Genomic DNA, 6,322 nt, shown 5'->3' on the forward strand with positions numbered 1-6,322 from the left:
GCCGGTGCCCTAGAGCGGCTCCCAGCCCCACAATGGCGCCCCACGGCACCCCTCAGCCCCACGCTGGTGGCTCCCAGCCCAGACCAGTGCCCCACAGCAGCTCCCAGCCCACACCAGTGCCCCACGGTGCCTCCCAGCCCCACACCAGAGGCTCCCAGCCCAACACCGGTGCCCCACGGCACCTCCCAGGCCCACTCTGGTGGCTCCCAGCCCCACACTGGAGCCCCATGGCGGCTCCCAGCCCACACCAGAGGCTCCCAGCCCATCACCGGTGCCCCAATGAGGCTCCCAGCCCCACACTGGGGGCCCCAGCCCCACACGGGTGCCCTAGAGCGGCTCCCAGTCCCACATTGGTGCCCCACGGCACCTCCCAGCCCCACACCAGAGCCTCCCAGCCCCACACTGGCGCCCCACAGTGCCTCCCAGCCCCACGCTGGAGGCTCCCAGCCCAACACCGGTGCCCCACGGTGCCTCCCAGCCCACACACAGTGGCCCAAAGAGGCTCCCAGCCCATCACTGCTGCCCCACAGCACCTCCCAGCCCCACACCAGTGGCCCACGGCACCTCCCAGCCCCACACTGCTGCCCCACGGCGCCTCCCAGCCCCACACCGGAGGCTCCCGGCCCATCACCAGTGGCCCATGGCACCTCCCAGCCTCACACTGGCACCCCACGGCGACTCCCAGCCCCACACCGGAGGCTCCCAGCTCAACACTGGTGCCCCACGGCACCTCCCAGCCCCACACTGCTGCCCCACGGCACTCCCCAGCCCCACACTGGTGGCTCCCAGCCCCACACCGGCGCCCCACGGCACCTCCCAGCCCCACACTGGTGGCTCCCAGCCCCACACTGCTGCCCCACGGCACCCCCCAGCCCCACACTGGTGGCTCCCAGCCCCACACTGGTGCCCCATGGCGGCTCCCAGCCCCACACCAGTGGGCCAAAGAGGCTCCCAGCCCCACACCGGAGGCTCCCAGCCCCACACCGGTGCCCCAAAGAGGCTCCCAGCCCCACACTGGTGGCTCCCAGCCCCACACCGGCGCCCACAGCGGCTCCCAGCCCCACACCGGAGGCTCACAGCCCCACACCAGTGGCCCACGGCACCTCCCAGCCCCACACTGCAGGGTCCCAGCCCCACACCGGCAGCCCACAGCAGCTCCCAGCCCCACACCAGTGGCTCATGGCACCTCCCAGCCCCACAGCAGCTCCCAGCCCCACACTGCTGCCCCACGGCAGCTCCCAGCCCCACACCGGTGGCTCCCAGCCCACATCGGTGGCCCAAGGGGCCTCCCAGCCCCACACCGGCGGCTCCCAGCCCCACACCAGTGCCCCACAGCAGCTCCCAGCCCCACACCGGTATCCTAAAGAGCACACCAGTCCCGCACTGGTGCCCCACAGCACCTCCCAGCCCCACACCAGTGGCCCACAGCCCCACACTGGCACCCCACAGCAGCGCCCGGCCCCACACTGCTACCCCAAGGCACCTCCCAGCCCCACATCGGTGGCCCACAGCGCCTCCCAGCCCCACACCGGTGGGCCAAAGAGGCTCCAGCCCCACACCGGAGGCTCCCAGCCCCACACTGGGGGCCCCCAGCCTCACACCAGTGCCCCACAGCACCTCCCAGCCCCACACTGGGGGCTCCCAGCCCAACACCGGTGCCCCACGGCACCTCCCAGCCCCACACCGGTGGCCCACAGATGCTCCCAGCCCCACACTGACACCCCACGGCAGCTCCCAGCCCCACACCGAAGGCTCGCAGCCCATCACCAGTGCCCCAAAGAGGCTGCCAGCCCCACACCAGTGCCCCACGGCACCTCGCAGCCCCACACCGGCACCCCACAGCGGCTCCCAGCCCAACACCGGTGCCCCAAAGAGGCTCCCAGCCCCACACTGGCGCCCCACAGTGGCTCCCAGCCCCACACCGTATCCTAAAGAGCACACCAGCCCCACACTGCTGCCCCACAGCAACTCCCAGGCCCGCGCTGGTGCCCTAGAGCTGCTCCCAGCCCCACACTGGTGGCTCCCAGCCCCACACTGCTGCCCCAAAGAGGCTCCCAGCCCCACCGTGGCTCCCAACCCCACACCAGTGGCTCCCAGCCCCACACTGGTGCCCTAGAGCTGCTCACAGCCCCACACTGGGGGCCCAAAGAGGCTCCCAGCCCAACAGTGGCTCCCAGCCCCACACCGGCGTCCCAAAAAGGCCCCCAGCCCCACACTGGTGGCTCCCAGCCCCACGGTGACTCCCAGCCCCACACTGCCGCCCCAAAGAGGCTCCCAGGCCCCACAGCGGCTCCCAACCCCACACCGGTGGCCCAAAAAGGCCCCCAGCCCCACACCGGCGGCTCCCAGCCCCACACTGGTGCCCCACGGCACCTCCCAGCCCCACACCGGTGGCCCAAAGAGGCTCCCAGCCCCACACTGGCACCCCACGGTGCCTCCCAGCCCCACGCAAGAGGCTCCCAGCCCAACACCGGTGCCCTAGAGCTGCTCCCGGCCCCACACCGGTGCCCCAAAGAGGCTCCCAGCCCCAAACTGGTGCCCCACAGCAGCTCCCAGCCCCACGCCGGAGGCTCCCAGCCCCACACTGGCACCCCACGGCGCCTCCCAGCCCCACACTGGCGCCCCACGGCGCCTCCCAGCCCCATGCTGGTGGCCCAAAGACTCTCCCAGCCCCACGCCGGAGGCTCCCAGCCCCACACTGGCGCCCCACGGCGCCTCCCAGCCCCACGCCAGAGCCTCCCAGCCCAACACCGGTGCCCCAAGAGGCTCCCAGCCCCAACTGGTGCCCCACAGCGGCTCCCAGCCCCCACACCAGAGGCTCCCAGCCCCACACTGGCGCCCCATGGTGCCTCCCAGCCCCACACCGGCACCCCACGGCACCTCTCAGCCCCACACCAGAGCCTCCCAGCTGCACACTGGTGCCCCACGGTGCCTCCCAGCCCAACACCGGTGCCCCAAAGAGGCTCCCAGCCCCAAACTGGTGCCCCACAGCGGCTCCCAGCCCCACACCAGAGGCTCCCAGCGCCACACTGGCGCCCCATGGTGCCTCCCAGCCCCACACCGGCACCCCACGGCACCTCTCAGCCCCACACCAGAGCCTCCCAGCCGCACACTGGCACCCCACGGTGCCTCCCAGCCCAACACCGGTGCCCCAAAGAGGCTCCCAGCCCCAAACCGGTGCCCCAAAGAGGCTCCCAGCCCCACACCAGAGGCTCCCAGCCCCACGCCGGCGCCCCACAGCAGCTCCCAGCCCCACGCCGGCCCCCACCTTGATCTTCTGCTGGTAGACGTGGTCGTCCTCGGCGTACTCCTTGTACAGCACCGTCAGCTCCAGCCGCTCCGACACCAGCGGGTTCTGCACCGCGATCTGCGCCGGCCGGGGGGGGGGGGGAAGGGGGGCGTCAGAGGTGTGCAGCAGGATTTAGGGACCCCCCGGGGGGGCGGGGGGGTGATTTGACGGTGTGTCCCCCCCCCCACTCCCCAAGAGTTTAGGGGGCGATAAGGGGCAGGGGGGGGTGTCTCACCTCTTGCTGGATCCGGTCCTGCTGCGCCATGATGGCCTCATCGTAGGCCAGGCAGTTCACACCTGGGGGGGGAAAGGGGGGGCAAGGGTGGTGGGGGGGGGGGATATGGGGGTTCAGACCCCCCCCCACCAACCACCGCACATGTTCCCCCCTCGCCGTGGGGAGCGGGCGCCCCACGAACCGCTCCTGGGATGGGGGGGGCGGAATCTAGGGGAGATCTCGGGGGTATTTGGGGTGCTGGGGGGGGGGGAAGGGGAAGGGGGGGGGAATATAGGGGTTCAGACACACCCCCCCCACTCCCCACCGCACATGTTCCCCCCTCCCCGTGGGGAGCGGGCGCCCCACGAACCGCCCCTGGGATGGGGGGGCGGAATCTAGGGGAGATCTTGGGGGTATTTGGGGTGCTGGGGGGGGGGGGGAGGGGAAGGGGGGGGAATATGGGGGTTCAGACCCCCCCCCACTCCCCACCGCACATGTTCCCCCCTCGCCGTGGGGAGCGGGCGCCCCACGAACCACCCCTGGGATGGGGGGGGCGGAATCTAGGGGAGATCTCGGGGGTATTTGGGGTGCTGGGGTGGGGGGGGAGGGGAAGGGGGGGGGAATATGGGGGGTTCAGACACCCCCCCCCCCCATGCTCCCCCCTCGCCGTGGGGAGCGGGCGCCCCACGAACCGCTCCTGGGATGGGGGGGGGCGGAATCTAGGGGAGATCTCGGGGGTATTTGGGGTGCTGGGGGGGGGGGAGGGGAAGGGGGGGGAATATGGGGGTTCAGACCCCCCACCACCAACCACCGCACATGTTCCCCCCTCCCCGTGGGGAGCGGGCGCCCCACGAACCACCCCTGGGATGGGGGGGCGGAATCTAGGGGAGATCTCGGGGGTATTTGGGGTGCTGGGGGGGGGGGGGGGAGGGGAAGGGGGGGGAATATGGGGGTTCAGGACCCCCCCCCACCAACCACCGCACATGCTCCCCCCTCGCCGTGGGGAGCGGGCGCCCCACGAACCACCCCTGGGATGGGGGGGCGGAATCTAGGGGAGATCTCGGGGGTATTTGGGGTGCTGGGGGGGGGGGGGAGGGGAAGGGGGGGAATATAGGGGTTCAGACACCTCCCCCCCCCCCCCACTGCACATGTTCCCCCCTCGCCGTGGGGAGCGGGCGCCCCACGAACCGCCCCTGGGATGGGGGGGGCGGAATCTAGGGGAGATCTCGGGGGTATTTGGGGTGCTGGGGGGGGGGGGGAGGGGAAGGGGGGGGAATATGGGGGTTCAGACCCCCCCCCACTCCCCACCGCACATGCTCCCCCCTCGCCGTGGGGAGCGGGGCGCCCCACGAACCGCTCCTGGGATGGGGGGGGGCAGAACCTGGGGGGTATTTGGGGTGCTGGGGGGGGGGGGGGGGGGGGGTGGAAGGGGGGGGGGGCTATTGGGGCGCTCTAGGGGTCCTGGGGGGGGGGGGAGGGGGGGGGTATCAGGGCGCTGGGGGTGATTAGGGGGGTGCTACCGGGGGGGGGGGGGGGGCTATAGGGGTATCGGGGTGCACCCAGGTGCTACAAGGGGCGATTACGGTGGCCCCGGGGCGCCGTAGGGACCCTATGGGGGCAGTGGGGGGGGGGGGCAATAATTGGATTAAGGGGCTCCGGGGGTCCCGTAGGGGGACACCGGGGCGCTGGAGGGGGCGGGGGGGGACGGGACGACACTCCAGGGCTACGAGAGCGAGTCCGGGACGCGCCAGACAAACCGGGGGGGGGGCCCTACGGTGGGATTAGGGCGCTATAGGGGACCTCCGGGGGATTGGGGTGCTACGGGGGGGGCCTATAGGCACCGGGGAACGGCGGGGATGGCGGGGAGGGGGGTACCGGGGGCCCTATGGAGGGAAGCAGGCCCCAGCGCGGGGGTCCCCCGCAGGGAGCTGGGGGGTCCCGGGCCTGGGGTTTCCGAGGCGCGAAGGGGAAGAGCCGGGGGTTGGGGGTCGGCCCCAACGGGACCCCGTCGGTACCGTCCGCGTCGCCGCCGAGCGGCTCCGGTTTCTGCTGAGGCTCCTCCGCCGCCATAAAGGCATCTCCGCCTCAACCCCGCCCCGCGCAAACGCTTCCGGGTCACCGGTGAGCCGCCGGCAAAGCTTCCGGGTCAACCACCGCCCGCCGGAAGCGCGCCCGCTCCTTAGCAACCGCCCCCCCCCCCCCCATCCCTCCCTAAGGTCCGGCCCGCCCCTAGCAACCGCGACAGGCCCCGCCCCTTGGCGACAGGCCCCGCCCCTAACGACGGGCAGGGGCTGGGTGGCCCCGCCCCTTAGCGACAGGCCCCGCCCCTAGAGACGGGCCAGTGCCTGCAGGTGGGGAGAGGCGCATGCGCAGTGGCCCCGCCTCCCAGCCCGCCGTGGCCCCGCCCCCTCCCTTCACTGACCACGCCCCGGTCCTCTTTGGCCCCGCCTCCTGCCCGCCTCGGCCCCGCCCCCGCCCCTCCTTGGCTCGGCCCCGCCTACCCTCGAAGGGCCGGACCCCAGGGAGCGCTGCCGGGGGGGGGGGGGTGCCGCTTCGCGCGACGGCTTTATTTTGTGCCGTCGCACACAACCTTCTAAAGCTTTTAAGGAGAAAAAACCCGGTTTTGGGTGAATTCTCCGCCGGCGGGCCCGGCCGCGCGGCCCCGTTGCCAGGGCGACGGCCCCGCGGCCCCCGCCGGGCGTCTTCACCATGGCAACCGCTGGCGGGCGGACGGGCGGGAGGGTGGGCCAATCACAGCGCGGGCTCCGCGGCTCCCATTGGTCGGATAACCCGGGGGGGCGGGGCGCGCTGGGGATTGA

At 72.5% G+C, this 6,322-nt stretch overlaps 1 long non-coding RNA gene across 1 annotated transcript; it reads right to left on the reverse strand.

Moving 5' to 3' along the window:
- Positions 1-3,267: 3,267 nt before the first annotated feature.
- On the reverse strand, positions 3,268-5,573 carry LOC141736795 (uncharacterized). The gene is made up of 3 exons (XR_012585062.1): positions 5,519-5,573; positions 3,525-3,586; positions 3,268-3,367 (listed from the first exon to the last, which is right to left on the reverse strand). It is a non-coding gene; the product is annotated as an uncharacterized LOC141736795 (long non-coding RNA).
- Between the last annotated feature and the right edge of the window lie 749 nt (positions 5,574-6,322).

The sequence above is a fragment of the Larus michahellis genome, unplaced genomic scaffold, assembly GCF_964199755.1.
Source record: "Larus michahellis unplaced genomic scaffold, bLarMic1.1 SCAFFOLD_544, whole genome shotgun sequence".
NCBI classification, from domain to species: domain Eukaryota; kingdom Metazoa; phylum Chordata; class Aves; order Charadriiformes; family Laridae; genus Larus; species Larus michahellis.